The 16,025-nt window shown below is 40.2% G+C and overlaps 1 long non-coding RNA gene across 1 annotated transcript in view; it reads left to right on the forward strand.

Annotated features, from left to right (window-relative positions):
- Nucleotides 1–12,200, forward strand: part of LOC145438236 (uncharacterized) — a 41,998-nt gene extending 29,798 nt beyond the window's left edge. Inside the window, exons 2-3 of the long non-coding RNA XR_013914898.1 lie at nt 7,770–8,736; nt 10,038–12,200. This is a non-coding gene — a long non-coding RNA (uncharacterized LOC145438236). The remainder of the gene's footprint in view (nt 1–7,769; nt 8,737–10,037) is intronic.
- Nucleotides 12,201–16,025: the final 3,825 nt, after the last annotated feature.

A 16,025-nucleotide genomic window follows, 5' to 3' on the forward strand; every position in this document is an offset into this window, starting at 1 on the left:
CAGATGGCAGTCTGATGATGTAAAGCTCAACCACGCAAATGTGTTCATTGTAAAGTATTTGACACAAACAAAATATCGAATGGAGACTTCGGTTTCATTACCAAGCTAGTGAAAATTGTTTTCTGTTGGCCAGGTAGGACACATTTGACAAACATCGTACACATTGTATCTTCGTGATGGTAACGACTTTCAGCGGCTTGGTTTCATGTCGGGAATTATTATTTGAGGGTTCAAGAATGATTTCAATCAATACTAGAAATGAACAACAATGCAAAACACGTTTAGCAAATAACAGTGTAGCAAGTACTTTTTTGATATTACGAGTGTTGGGCACTAGACACTTCTAGTTGAATTGGATGCATCTAACAAACATATCACAATTTACTTTTGTAATGATCAAAGTGCGTGAAATGGTTCGAACGGATTAAGCATTAATCATGCGGCGGTATGACAATTCGTCTAGTGTGATATCTTGACGGTGGATAATGTGTGAACGTGTTTCAATTTCCACCGCAGATTACGACGATAAAGTATTGTACCGGTTATTGTTCAACAAAGGAAATTGTTGTTTCATCTTTAGTCTTGGTTACTGGAGACAATTACATTTGTAAAATATTTCCTGATATCCACAATACGCTGTGTGGTTTTTACGAACACGGTTTAATCTTCCCAATCAAAACATTTCAGATATGTTAATCTAGTTTCACAAATCGATATGTTAATAACAATGTTTCTGAAAAGTTTGTTGGTGTCGTGATAACCTTCTACACAACCCTGATCTAATAATGTCATAATTTAATAACCAAGTCATGATCGACTATTACAAAATCTCATATGTCAAAATCAATGTGTCAATTCGTGAAAATTTTCAATATAACACCCGCGTTTGATCGTAAGAATTCTCAACTACGTGTTCGGACATTCAAATTTCGTATACTCAAATGTAATATGTTAATCTCAAACCACACACCGAGTAGTATTTACTTTGGTTTATAAAATTTACCGAGTAGTAATTACTTTATCTTACAGCATAGTAACGACTTTTACAGTTGAACAAAGATGATTTGGTGGTATATGACTACAACCGAACTTGTTATGGATTTTAGATTGTAGCGATTACTCGCGTAATCTTGTCTTCTTCTTTCTGTATAGTTGGTTGGCCGAGTTACAAACGGATTTACTTGACAAGGTTTTCATGATTTACTCTTTTGAGTATGGTAAGATGTTAAAATTTCGAGGTGTAATACTATTTCCATTAACTCAATTGTGACAAAAAAAATACCCAGATAAGTTGCTCAAGGCTTCTTTTGTTTCAAATCAACATGTGAATAATCAGTTATTGTGACAAGTTGAAATGTCGTACCGAAGTTGTGAGTGGGAACAGTACGCGATCGTGTAAGTGTGAGGACCGCGAGATGGTGATCGTGTGAATAAATTAATCTGAAACGCATTGGAGTGAAAGTTGGTAGTCATGTTTGTCAAACCTATTTCGATTCGCACAATGTCAAAGTCCAAATATTTCATTCTGGATTATTTGGATTTACCTTTAGTACATCCCGCGAATGGATTTAAAGTTGGCAAATTACCAAAATGATTGAATATTATCGGGTCAGAGATAGTTGGTATTGATTCTATAAGTGTTAAAACAGTGGCGTGGAATGTGTGAATGATCTGATGAGGGTGAATGTTGGCGTCAGTAATATTCAGGTTACGTTCGATTCAACAGATCGCGTGAATAGGATTTGAGTTGGGTCGAATCAATACATTCAAATACGATTCAACTTGATTTGTGTAGTGAGTTACATTTCAAGTTGACAAACTAACACATCGATTGAATATTTTCATGGATCTTATCACGCAACTAAAGTCAGCCACTTTTCGCGAGGCGTGAAACATATAGCGATCGCGGGCTAGTGACAAATTGTTGGTTTTCGAATCACCGTCTGCGATGGTTCTGGGACAAACTAATTACCGAAATATTACCTTGTGAGCGGGCATGAGGGATTGCTATGTCTGAAGCATTATCCGGTGAGTGGTCGTCGGATTTTTAAATTATATCACACCCTTTTGAATAAGCGTTCACTTCACAGAGGATTAGGGTTAGAGCGGAAATAAGTGACAATTTGTCGCTATTCAAGTTACCGACACTGGCGGTCTGTTATTCGTTACTTGTTAAATCTTACCAGCGAAATCAAGTTCTGTGACAAACTGATTACTAAAATTTCACCGCGTGAGCGATCGGTATGGTTATGACACCAAGTCGTGAAAGATGGTTATGTCCGAGAAATTATCTTGTCAGTGATCGCGGGGTTTTGCAAATATTTCACACCTTTTTGAATAAGCGTTAACTTCACAAAGGATTACGGCTCGAATAGAAATAAGTGACAATTTGTTGGTATTCAAGTCTCGCCGGTGGTGTATCTGTTATTCGGCACTTATTACACTTATCATGAAATTAGAGTGGGAACATAAAGCATCAAGTTGTTGTTTTCGAATTTTGATGTCGAGGTGATAAATTTACGCATTCAATTACAATTCAACTTCGGTTGTGTATTGAGTGATAGATTGATATGCCGAAAGTGGTATCTTGTGAGCGATCGTAGGATTTTACAAATATTTCACATCTTTTTGAAGTGTTAGTTTGCGAACGCGACTATTGTTGATATTCGAATCGCCGTCTGTCGCACGCACTGCGTAAATCCTCACAACAAGTCACGTTTCCGTTTGTGCGGTTATTGTTGGTGACTCGTACATATTCAACACCGCGCGAGAGATGTCTATACTCGAAAGTACGAATCACCGCCACGCCCATAAGAACACATGGCGAATCACCAACACAACCTATACGCGAAAGCACGACATGCCGCCCGCAGTCTATACCGAAAGTACGAATCACGACCGCACCCATAAGACGCAATAGCCGCATGCGACCCCCGCCGTAAGAAATAAGAGCCGCTCGTCACCCCCGCCATAAGACGCAATGGCCGCATCTTTATTTCCGTATACCGATTCACAGGTCAATAATGGGTATTCTTCAGTCGTATGTCTCGATCGCCGCTACTTGTGTTTCTCGAGAGGAGAAGAAGGTCAATTCTGGTGCCGGAAAGGAGTTGAAATTATACAGTTTTACATTGAAGGATGATACTGGTGAGGTGGTTTTGGATCAATGGAACAAAGCCTCGCTCGTACCCGGGAAGAAATATCAACTCACTCGTGTTAAAAACTGTGTCGGCAGATTGAAAATCGATCAGTTAACTAGACTTGTCGAATTGAAAGAATAGTTTGCATATTTGTATATCGCAATACAATATTTCATTTCACGTAAAATGTATGACCTATGTGATTCGACAACTGGGTTAGCGCGGTGTTGTTCTACTGGTCGAGGTGTGAAAATTGCGGCATCGCGATGAATCTGTGACTATGAACAGCAGACTATTCTGTAGGGGCGAAACAGCGAATAATCCGAAAGTATTATTCAGGTAGCAACCAATAGCGAGGAAAGAGAACACGATCGGTCATTTGACACGACTAAACTACGGCATCATATATCATAATTTACGATCAAACTATTTCGCACTGAATGGAATAGTGTAATAATCGATAGTAGCGGCTGGACGAGAAATAATTCAGCGCACAGGTCATTCGAAATATAGGTTGCACGCACTGCTTAATCCTCACAACAAGCCACGTTTCCGTTTGTGCGGTTATTGTTGGCGACTCGTACATATTCAACACCGCGTGAGAGATGCCTATACTCGAAAGGGCGAATCACCAACACGAGTTTCGCGGCACCGTGTGAGAGATGCCTATACCGAAAAGGGTTACCGTGTGAGAGGCTCCATAAGACACAATGGCACCATGCGAGAGATGCCTATACTTGGAAGTACGACTCACCAACACGAGTTTTCGAGGCACCGTGTGAGAGATGCCTATACCGAAAAGGGTTACCGTGTGAGAGGATACATAAGACACAATGGCACCGTGCGAGAGATAGGGGGGGTCAAAAGGGTCACCGTGCCAACACGAGTTTCGAGGCACCGTGTGAGCGGGCCCATAAGCCACAATGGCAGGTCACGACCGATCTATATAACTACTCATAATTAGTGAAGCTATTACCTAGGGGACCATCGGCACGGTCATTACCAGAAATATTTGTGCATAGGAATGGTACCCAGTTTTTATAGATAACAAGTTATCCATAGTTTGTTCTGGTTTGATAAATCAAGAGATTATCACTAACTTTATGCGCTGCGATCAACCGGTTTCCTTAATCCTGGGTTGATAAATCCTGACGAACGCGATAATCGACTTTTATGGCTAATCCAACTTTATTATCTCCGCCCTAAATACTTACCGACTTCACCATTCTCAAAGTATTCGGCGGTAACATAACGTTGCGCTACACGCATAAATTTTATACTACACAGAACGCGGAGAAAACGGAACGTGGATAGCTATGGCGTTGTTTGTAATTCGAGTTTGTAATTGTGAGTGTCACATCCACAACAGTTCATTTCGCGCCGTAGATCAGGAAGACAATGTGTATTTGAAAACTGCGTTTTGAAATGGGCGGCGCCATATCTGCTGTGCTCTTCGAGTCAACGTATCGCACAACTCATGATTTCGATTCGGATACATCGCCAGGAGGTTTGAGTCAGTAGTAACTTCGATGGCGTGGGTTCGAATCCCATCGATGTCACCACGCCAGGATACAGAGCCTGTACTCCCTGTTGCACCACGAAACGATGTCGCCACACGATAAACGTTTATTACAGAAGAGACATCTTAACAGTACGAGTAGTCGTTATGTCAGGCAACTAAATAAACGGCGCAATCAGAGAACTAATCATTAGCGTGCCAATTAACAGGTGCCGAGATTCGGCTCCAGTATATTGCAAACAATACGGGCGCATGGAATTGCGAGTGATATTTTGGCCGCTGGCGTGACAGTAACTTAAATTTGATGATTTTGAAGAGAGGGGGTCCGAGCCCCTAAACCTGAAGACGACATTGTCTTTACCTCTCAAAGACATGTTCATACTGCCACGAGAATAGTTATTTTAGCCGCGATGAAAATTTACCAACAAGTCGCTGCGATATTGATCAATTCAGTACAAAAATAAATATTTGGCAAACAGCCATATTTTATACCCAAAAGAGTCATATATGGCTCGCGAGCCATAGATTCCCGACCACTGTTCTAATCTAATTTGGAAAGGCTGAGAATTTTTAGTTGTCCAAGTCTGATACATATGTTCGATATGCTTTACTTGACCTTACTTGAGTTAATTATTACTTTAACATTTTTATCGGTATAATTCTTGTTACATAATAACAAATTAAATCTCAATCCATTCACTTTCGTCGGTAGGGTCAAGCCTATGACGTCTTACGGAGAACTAATCTTATTGTCAAGCATTGGAATTCGTACCCAACCAATTATAATGTTCTCTATTATTACTAATTGACGACAATAATTACAAATGGAACCACTGCAGCAGTGTTTTAAAACCTTTTTCCACCCACGTACCATTTCGAGGTTTTACGCAGTGCTCGCATACCACCTGCATAAGTTACGCGGCAAAAATATTACCATCGCGTTTAGCTGCCGAAGCCATCGCGTTTAGCATTTTAAGGCACAGTATATGATTTCTGTAGTGGATTCATTTGGAATTCTTGTGGTCAAATATATTAAAACGGAATTTGGTTAGGTAAGAATCCCAATGCTTTACCACTAGATCTCTACCCCGTAGGGTGGGATTGCCCCTACCCACGACGACGACCTCACCACCACGACGACGACCGCTTCAAAAAACTCAAAATCAACTCCACCTGAACTAATAACTCCCTTCGGTCGAAAAAAAGAGAATCTACTCGCGTACCACCTGGAAAACTTTCGCTCACCACTAGTGGTACGCGTACCACAGGTTGGGAACCACTGCACTACAGAAATCGTATAATACGTCCTAACAAACGAAGTTTTCGTGTGGCGAGATAGCGTAGTGGTATAATCCACAGCTGAAACACCAATGAGCCGTGGGTCCGATCGAGGTCGACTCCATAATTCATACCCAAGTGTTGGACAACATACGTACCCGACCCGCAGACAGTTTACGGTCTTACATGATAATGTGGCCCGCAGTTAAAGTCTGCCGTAACCCCCCCACTACTTACTTTACGACGAAAAATCATAGTCATTGTAGGTGTAGGGCAAGGGTGGGCAAACTTTTGAGCTCGCAGACCGCATTCAACATCTGGATCCATTCGCAGGCCGCACTATATAAAATTCGGAATACAAACCAAATTGCAATATTGGTATTTGATTATAGTGAGGACATGGAGAAAATACATATGCTTATTTAAAACAAAACAAACATTACTTTGATGATATCGTACACGCGTCGGAAACAGTGGCGAGATTTCATAGGCTGGTAGACCTCAATGACCAATTTGTCAGAACTATAGAGATGAAAGTCGGTTGTTCCGATTCCTAAAACAGGATTGAAATTTAAATCTGTGAGCGGCGATCTCTTCATAGATTTAAAATTCCACTTTTGGTTCAGTTCCAGGACACACAATGCTGACATCATCATAGTCATGTTAGCTTCAAACCAGGGCTGTGAAGTCGGAGTCGGAGTCGGTGGAGTCGTAGTCGGAGTTTGGCTAATTTTCGCTTGATGGAGTCGGAGTCGGAGTCGTGAAAACTGTAATGGCTGGAGTCGGAGTCGTGGAAAATATACCGACTGGAGTCGGAGTCGGAGTTTGTGAAAATGACCCTAACTTCGACTCCGACTCCAACCTGAACGTCTTTATCATGAAAACAATTGCTTTCAAAGTTATCTTTAAATTAATAATATAATACCTATAATAGGATTTTTATGTACCATCAATCACTGTTATTAGTAACGATACAGATCAGGGGCGGCCACACCGTTCCCTGCAGGCCAAATGTGACCCACGAGAAGATCTAGTGTGGCCTGCGAGGTAATTCTCGAAATTAGATATAACATCAGGTAAAATTGCAAGGCCAACCAAAATTTGGTTAGCGTGACCGCGAAATTTGATGACTGACTAAAACATCAGTTTCGACGCACTGGCGTAACCAGGGGCCAGCCACATTCATCGCAGATCTTCGTATATCACCATAAAGTATAATATTCCGTAGCAGATTTATTTGACTTGAAATTTTTTCAGCACTTCGCTTGATTTATTGTCACATTTCTTGCATTTAGTATTGGAACCCCTCCGGGGAATTATAAATACGGGTAATTTACAGAATTGAGTCCAACTATACTCGCAATTGGGAGATAACGTGTCGTCCAACATGCGACATCGCTTGTGCGCTCGAAGCGAGATAGTCGGCGATGAAACATTTGCACAAAATGAGAGAGCCATGTTCACCGAAACCGTCGATATTGCTATGTCTAAAACGCCAAATAATCCTGTCCTTGCCAAATGAGCCCATTGCTATACAGAGGCGACCCCCAATATATGCAAGTAATATGTTTATTGATCGAAATCATACATTACCTTTGAATAAATTTCGTGCTTGGCGCGACCAGGTCATGACTGCACAGTGCACACTGTACAGTTGCAAACGGAGTTTTCATGACATACTTGTTATCAATTTTAAAGCGGAGTTACATAAGTCTTGTTTTCAATGTTACCTAATTCGGTTCGCTCTTATCGGACGACTAAAAAATAATTATCAAAATTCAAGTTGCCAGCGCAATGGTTCGTAAATCACATGTGGCCTTTTGGCCGAAAAGGTTGGCCACCCCTGACTTAGATAAAATTGGACATTATTTGCAAATTACAATTCAGTTGCATAGAGGAAGAAAGAAGCAATATGCATCTTCGCGATATAGTCACAAATTGATGCAGTTTTTGAATTATACGATGATATTGTGACAGAGCAAACATATCGTCTGGTTGTAAAATTGATGTAAATATCACCAAACGCTCCTTCCCACTTGACAAAATTAAAAATATTTGTAGTGTAGCTTAGCTGCTTGGGTCGAACAAATGATTAAGAAAGACTGCAAGTCCTAGTGATTGGATACTTGACTAAGTGCATGTAGACTAGACATATGCTATTTGAGTACTTCCTGAATTTCGTTTAGGGCCAATGTCTATTAGTAGTGTGTGAGAGTGTGTGTGCTTGTAATCAGTACAGTGTGTAATGATAATATTAGTAAGATGCATCTTTGTATTAGTTGCTGACTCATACACGAGAGCAGAAGTTCGATTGTTTATCTACATTTTAATTATACAGGATACGATATATGTCTTGTTTGAATGATTCATACATATAAGGTTATTAGAGAGTCCATGTTCTAAAAACTGATAAAATATGAGAAAAGGAAGGATATTTAGAAAAGCAATCTTTCATGCATTGCATAGTGAATAATTCGAGCTGTTCCACGAATAAACAATCTTGCATGCCATCGTTAATCATATGTTTGCATATGTTTAATGGCTGTATGATAGTCATTTAACCGTCACTGTGGTATATAATTTTCGAAGTAAATTGGTAATGCTGTTGGAGTCGGGGTTGGAGTCGGAGTCTGAGTCGGTAGGTTTAATGACTCAGGAGTCGGAGTCGGAATCGGTCCATTTAAAATGTGTGGAGTCGGAGTCGGAGTCGGTGGTAAAATATACCGACTCCACAGCCCTGCTTCAAACACGCTTCTACTATTTGTAGATAAAATTTAAATACCCTTATTCTCAGAGGTGGTCAGTAACGAAGTACTTCTACTTTTTGGAAGTACTCAAGTAGTTTTCCTCTACTTCTGGTACTTACTCAAGTAGATCTAATTTTCTCTACTTCTACTTCTACTTCGTAATATTTTGTGATCTACTTACTTACTTTTCGCTATTTTCAGTTTGTCAAGTAGAAGTAGTTTAATCCCCCAATACGAAAGATAGCCTGAGGAATTTCGGGGCGGTTTTTACGGAGTACCAACATTTAATATTCATCAAAGTCAAGTAAAGCCCAGAAATTTTGTTGCGCTTTGCGCATAGTAGTTATGGAGTGACACATATGTTTTCATGGAATTATCAGTGAATATAGTTTAGGTACCGGATTGCTTGGTTATTCTCATACTGCATTGACGCCCATATAAAATATTTCATCACAGTAAATATGGCCCAGAATAACGTCTGAAGCTACCGTTTCGCAATATATCAATTACCTATCACATCGTAATCTAGCAGCCCATTACGTGTCTTGCTAATCAGGAAAATCCAGTTTTTTTAACTTTACACCTGTTTTAGCAGATCACCTTTGAAGCTTTATCGACAAAAGACATGAAATATGTTTTCCGCTTATTAGAAGTGGTATTTGTATTTTACTTTCAATTGCGAGTATCATACTTTTAGCTGAATGCTTTGTTTTAATTACTTTCAGTTCTTTTGTCTGTAGAACATACATGTTAATGAATAAAAGCAAGTATAGTAATGCCTCTATTTTCGAAAATAAGTCCACACTAAATATAACTTTTACGATCCACAATATTTGTTATTAGCGTATACTAATCGCGTAAAGTGATGAAACCGTATCCGATACAACTTCTACGTATTGCTCTTCGCCTAAACTGAGGCCTTATAATATGGGGTAGGGCACCATGCCATGATATTCTCTAACAACGGGGTCTTCTAGTAAACAAAGGGTTTGTATCGCATTTTCATATCAATACTATAATTTGCATCCCATGATGCGAAACAATGCTTATTCTGTCGAAAATTGATACCTCCTGGGATACATCAATACGAATCAAGCTGTCTGCACCTTCCGCATAGCTCAATTCGCAGCTTTTGACAGTCCATGCGAACGAATTAGGACTGTTTTCAAAACTACTTACTTACTTGAGTAGATTTAAAGTCAGTGAATTATACTTCTACTTCAAGTAGTTTTAGGTGGCTTATTCAAGAAGTACTTCTACTCGTACTTGAGTAGATTTTTTCGTCGCTACTTCTACTTCTACTTGAGTAGCTTTCTTGACTACTTTGACCACCTCTGCTTATTCTACGCATAGAACGAATCTATCCAAGACAGGGATATCTAGAAGCAAAGGACTAAATCTTTATCCAAACGAGAAAAAATTGTAACCTTAATGATAGACGAGGTTTTTACCGCACAGCGCGTGGAATATACAAATGGTTCTTTCATCGGGTTAACAGAAAGTGGCAATCCCGCTAAGACGGTGTTAACATTCATGGTGCAATCACTTTTTGGGAAGTGCAAGGATGTGGTTTGTCTCATTCCGGTTGACAAACTTGACACTGATACGCTGCGAACATGGTTTGATGAAGTGATGGAAAAGATCAACGATATACTACTGGTGGTGGTAGCAATATCAACAGACAACCATGTCTGTAACCGGTGAGTTTTTATATCATTGTTGGTTTTTGAAGTTGTAAAACATGCATTTATTACTTATTTTTAGGAAATTATTCATGGATCTCTGTAATGGAGAACTTCGTCATAGCATCGAACATCCATATCGACCCCGAGAAAAATTATTTTTGATTTTCGATTTCACTCACAACTTCAAAAACATCTTCAACCCTTTTGTGAATAAGAAGCAGATGCACCCCCCTACTAAAGACAATGAGGGATATACTGGGAGTGTCATGCCATGCAAAGTTCCTTCATATCAAAACCCTCTATGCTCTGGAAGAAGGCAGGGCATTGAAAGTTGCTCATGAACTCAAAAAAGTTTCTCTTAATCCTAGCAGCATCGCCCGAACTTCGCCTCAGCACGCTTTGAGTAAGTATCATATGTCATTGTTAGCTCGCCGTCTCGACTTTTATGAATCCTTGGTAAAGATCATGACCTGATTACCGACCTTTTCTTCAGGCGTGTTTAGTGATTCAACAGTAGTGGGACTAAAGCACTTCGCAAAGGAAGGACATCCAGAATTTCTGCAAACTGCAAAATATGTTGCATTCATTCAAACCATTTGGAATATCATGTCTGTTAAAAGCCCAAGTAAAGGTAAAAGTTTCATTACATAGGTTTCTTGCTGCAATTTGACTTTCATCTAATGCGACAAAATATTCGTTTCAGCCGTGTGGAAAAGGAATTCATTTTCACGCCGCTGCAAATTGGTGAGGATCATACCGGTGTTACCTATTTGAGAAGAGCCATAGACATTTTCAAGAATTGGCAAAAGTCGAGCTGTGCTGGTCTCAGCAATGAAACATTCATGGCCTGTATTCAGACAATGGGGGCTGTGCTATCGTTGACGGAGCATCTGCAAGTAACTCACGATGTGGAATATATATTATCCGGGAAAATAATGTCCGACCCAATCGAAGCCCGATTTGGGATGTACCGGCAGAGCAATGGCGGTAATTTCTTCATGTCTGTGAAGCAATTGCTGCTGGCAGAACAAAATTCGGTGTCTAAGCCTGCTGCAGCGGGATAGACTGTCCAGAGCAATCATCAGCTGTGAACCGGGCGAGGATGATGCATCAGTAAACCACGAAGATTTCCAGTGGCTTGCTGACTTCATGAAAACTGTCGTCACAAATGATGTGGACGATACTGATGCATCTGTTGTAGTCTTCGTTAGTGGATTGGATATATTGGTCGCTCAATTTTCTGTCGTAGGCATTGTGACGACTGCGGAGGCGTGCTCATATCCGATATTAATAATGTTCCAGATATTAATGGATGCATTCCTGAGAGATATAAAACGATTTTTGACATGGCAGATCGTGGAGGACTTGCTGAACCAACTGAAATTTGCTTTGCCATTACATTATTGGCTGTGCAATATTTCCCAGCTGTTTCAGCAGATGAAGACACGTTAAAAGAGTTGATGTGCTGTATGAATCAACGCAATGTTTTTTTGAATGCAATGCGTTATGTTGTGTTTTCTACATCTCGTTTTCGTCACCTCATGCATGTCAAATGTAAATCTAGCCATTTGAACTTCAACCTTATTGTGCAAAGTGCTTTCAATTGTTTTGCAAAAAATCACCTCAAGAGTTTGAATGCTAAACCGATGCTTGAAGAAGCACCGAAGAAAAACTTGCGCAAGATCCGCAAACTGACTTCGAAGGCTTCTGCAAAATGCAAAATTGTGTCATTGTGACGTCACCGCGACAACTGACTGTGACGTCACCGTGACAACTGACATCCCTCTTGTTATTTATTGTGATATTTCCAAATAAATATTTACAAAAGACATGTCCTTGATGTTTTGCGAAGTCTTTTGCAGCTGCTTGGTTGTATCAACATAGGCCTACTTCAGGGCACCTCGAAAAAAGCTGTCCAATCCCGGAGTTTCTAGATATTCCTGATCCAAGACACGGGCGAATCAATTTTATAAGCACATCACTAAAATAGTTAAAATTGGAGTGGCCAATCTGAAATCACACTCGTGATCCGAATTATGTCAATCTCGTTTAGGATTTCTGTGATTTTTAGCAGTTGAAACCTTTCAAACTGCGTGGGTCTTCAGATGGTCGAGCCAGAAATTAAACATGAAAAATGATATAGGAAGTATTTACCTTAGAAAAGTGTTTCTCCAACTATTTAAGACACGCCCCCCCCCCGCGCCCCCCTTCTCGTCATATCACAAATCGCAATCAGGATGCTAGCAAACCTAACGGTTAGTTTGATGGCATGGAAGGTTACGACTGTGGTGGGAGATTTTTAGATTTGATATTCAGACCGAATACAGAATAAAAACTAGGAATTGGGTGTAAATCGCGCAGGGCGCGAACATTGTTTTTGGTCGAGCTCAGCTTCGCGCCCCCTTCAAATGCTTTCACGCCACCAGTTTGAGGACCACTGCCTTAGAATTATCATGGTGAAATATACTAAGAAAAAGTTTAATCAAGTCCCTGCATTAATTCGATATTTAGTACGCATTTTATCAATATTTTTGATATGTTTCTTTAGACTCTCGCGGGCCGTAGTTTGCCCAACCCTGGTGTAGGGTAGCCTTTATTGCTTTGTTTTCTTTGCGTGAAATCATTTACAAATTCCAAGCGTTACTGAATGAATCCAAGTTCGCCAACTTGCGTAACATGGATATCAAACTACTTGTTACCTTCGGGTCCACATACATTTGCGAGCAAACATTTTCGACAATGAACATTATTATGAAGAAGCTGCGTTCAAATCTAACTGATGTTCAAAAACAGTCTTTTTTGCCGGTTTTTACGTCCGACATTCACCATAAGTTAAAATAACTTGCTGGAAACGTTCATCGACCACAGATGTCTCATTTACTTGAACCGCTATTGAAGAACATTACGTTAATAAATTCAGTAAATACCGTTTTGTGTCTAAGCCTTAAACTTAAAGTTACAGCAAATATGATTTACTCCTTTTGTAAGTGGATAAACACGCAATTAATGTATTGATTCCGGAATCCGGCCCGCCAAGAACTTCCTTTTCCCATATCAGGCCCGCCGACTGGAGAAGTTGCCTGCTGCTGAGCCAGAGGAAAGCATGAGCTCTACTTCGCAGCGACATGTCGCAATTGTCATTTCATATGACAACCGACTAACATCACTATAGGTGTTACCCTAATCTCATTTGACAGCTGGTAGTATTCAATTCAAGTTCAATGGGCAGTGCAAGGGCAGTTTATGTAGTGGAAGTTACCTCGAACGAACGATTGAGATGGATATGTTCCTCCTGCTAATAGAAGCGTACCTTCTATTCGTTGCGGAAGGAGGCATTCCCTTATACATTAAAACTGATAAAACACTATCGCAGATTGTTTTCTCTAACATTATAACTAGAAAATCAGATTTTGTAAATGTGATTTACTGAAATTTACCAGTCGTCTTTCCCAATATCAGAGCATTTACAAAAACGTCTTACCTGTTCCATCGCTTTCAATGCATCGCAAAGATCCAACTACAACAAGCCAAGGAAAGAATTGCGTTAACGGACCAAGCATTTCCAGCGTAAACTAAAGTGTATAAATGAGCTGTGAAATATGCAGCGAGAAAAAAAAGACATCAATTCCGAGCATACTGGTTATTTCATGAACCGATGTGCCACATGATCTCAACTGGTAAGCTATCTTCTTAATATAGTGTAAATCGGTAACCGGTAATTGTTAGGCCTATGTATAATTCCGTGATTATTGAGGCACCAAAATTACAGACGGCAGACGTTATGTGTGTGGAAAGACTGATTTCGTACGACTGAACGTCTAATTAGATATAGTGGCAACCTGACAAACTTTGAATCGCATGTCATGCTGAACAGGCTGATGCACTGTCATTTAAGTCAACGAGGATTCTACCAGAGAATTGAAAGACATTTAATTCATAAGCTACGAGTTTGAGGCGTTGCTGGGGAGAGTTTATTTGCAGCAAATATGTATATGGACTTCTTAACACTGACCGCACAGCGTAAGCAGTATATACTAAGGCCCAAGCGAATAAGAGGGGCCGAGAGTCAAAGTCGGCCGCAAAAAGACCCATAAACAACGATGCAGGGCCGCGATAGAGAACGATGGTGAAAATGTGCGTGAATCAAAAGTATCCGGAAACCATGCTGAACCACAAGACCTATAAACTTTGCTGTATTCGTTATTCCTTGTATAGTGTCGCAAAAGACCTCCATGGACGATAAGCGCCTGACAGTATGGATGCAATATATAACAATCATGAACTCGTAACTGAGGTTTCGAATCAACTACTCACTTTCTTTAAACGTAGTACACACTAACCTTCGTTTCATCTGCCAGGAAATTCAGCACTACCAAGAGTTATCTCAACGAACCACGGAAAACACACACACACACAGTGACAGGATTATATGCGGACGGAAATGTGATTATACCGAAATAAATAGGCGTCCGACTGATATAGTGACACATTATTTTTCTTTCGTATTAGTGTTATTATAATTATTATCAATATTGCATAGGTATTATACAGTGACGCTTATCGCCGTTTAGGCATTGTGCGTCACGACACGGACATAGGTACAAGCTACTTTCATAGTACAGTTCAGTATCTTCAACATCATGCAGTGCTTTCTCATTGGACGACTTTTTCAATCAGCGCATTCACTTCTTTCTCTTGCACGCGTCTGTCTTCGGGTCTCTGCTGCCTACATTACGAGAGCGTGGCTTGCTCTGTGTCTGAGCTTTTTCAACACACTGCTAGTACAGCGGTATCGGTGATGACGAGCCCAGATAACCTCCGACACATAGAAACATGGTAGAGGCGAGACTCGAACCAAGAACCATTGGTGTCGTGACGGTGTCGCTTAGCACACTGCGGCACTCCGTGCGCAGCTTAGATTTTCTATGCGCAGAGACTGTGTAGCACTGCGAAATTGCGCACGACCAAGGTCGACTCGAGAATTCCTACCACAGTGTTGGAGGTTTATCTAGACTCCTGACTGGCCATATCATCCGTGTAAGCGGGTGTCTTTTAAAAAGCCTTGAAGTTGGCCATGGCCATGCTACAAGTCGGCAGCTACAGAATAAGAATATAAAAACTTGGCCTGGTGTAAATGACTATAGTAGTCGACAAACACCAAGAATACCACAAAAAAACCGCTGTAGCGCCAATGATTACACATGGTCAACAAAATGAAAAAAAATTTTAGGCAGAACATATCTGAGAGCCGTTTCTGGGGTTTTTGAGGTTGCTGATTACGAATATCACATTAGTTTTGTCAGATTGGCTCTCTGTCAGAAGATATTTATACCCCTAAAAAAGCCCAAAATTACTGTATTTACCCTTACATATTTCACTTGGTAGGAAGAAAATCGTAGTTTTTTCTCATTTTATACTGCGCCTAAATGGCTAATTGACTATGAAGAGCCCTCATGTTATTCCCAGTCATTCTATCAATATTAACATGGCATGATGCGAAATATTTGTTTGTCAAAAAAGCAATTTGTCAAGCCAAGTCAAATTGTACTTTTGCACAACGGAAATTCATATTTTCCTGTATCAATTGGTCATTCTACCAAAATTAAAGAGGAGTATAAAACTATAAAATTTGACTTGAAAGGCTTGACTCCAATAC

The sequence above is a fragment of the Botryllus schlosseri genome, chromosome 4, assembly GCF_051294905.1.
Source record: "Botryllus schlosseri isolate E-star chromosome 4, Bs_hap1, whole genome shotgun sequence".
In the NCBI taxonomy this organism is placed as follows: Eukaryota; Metazoa; Chordata; class Ascidiacea; order Stolidobranchia; family Styelidae; genus Botryllus; species Botryllus schlosseri.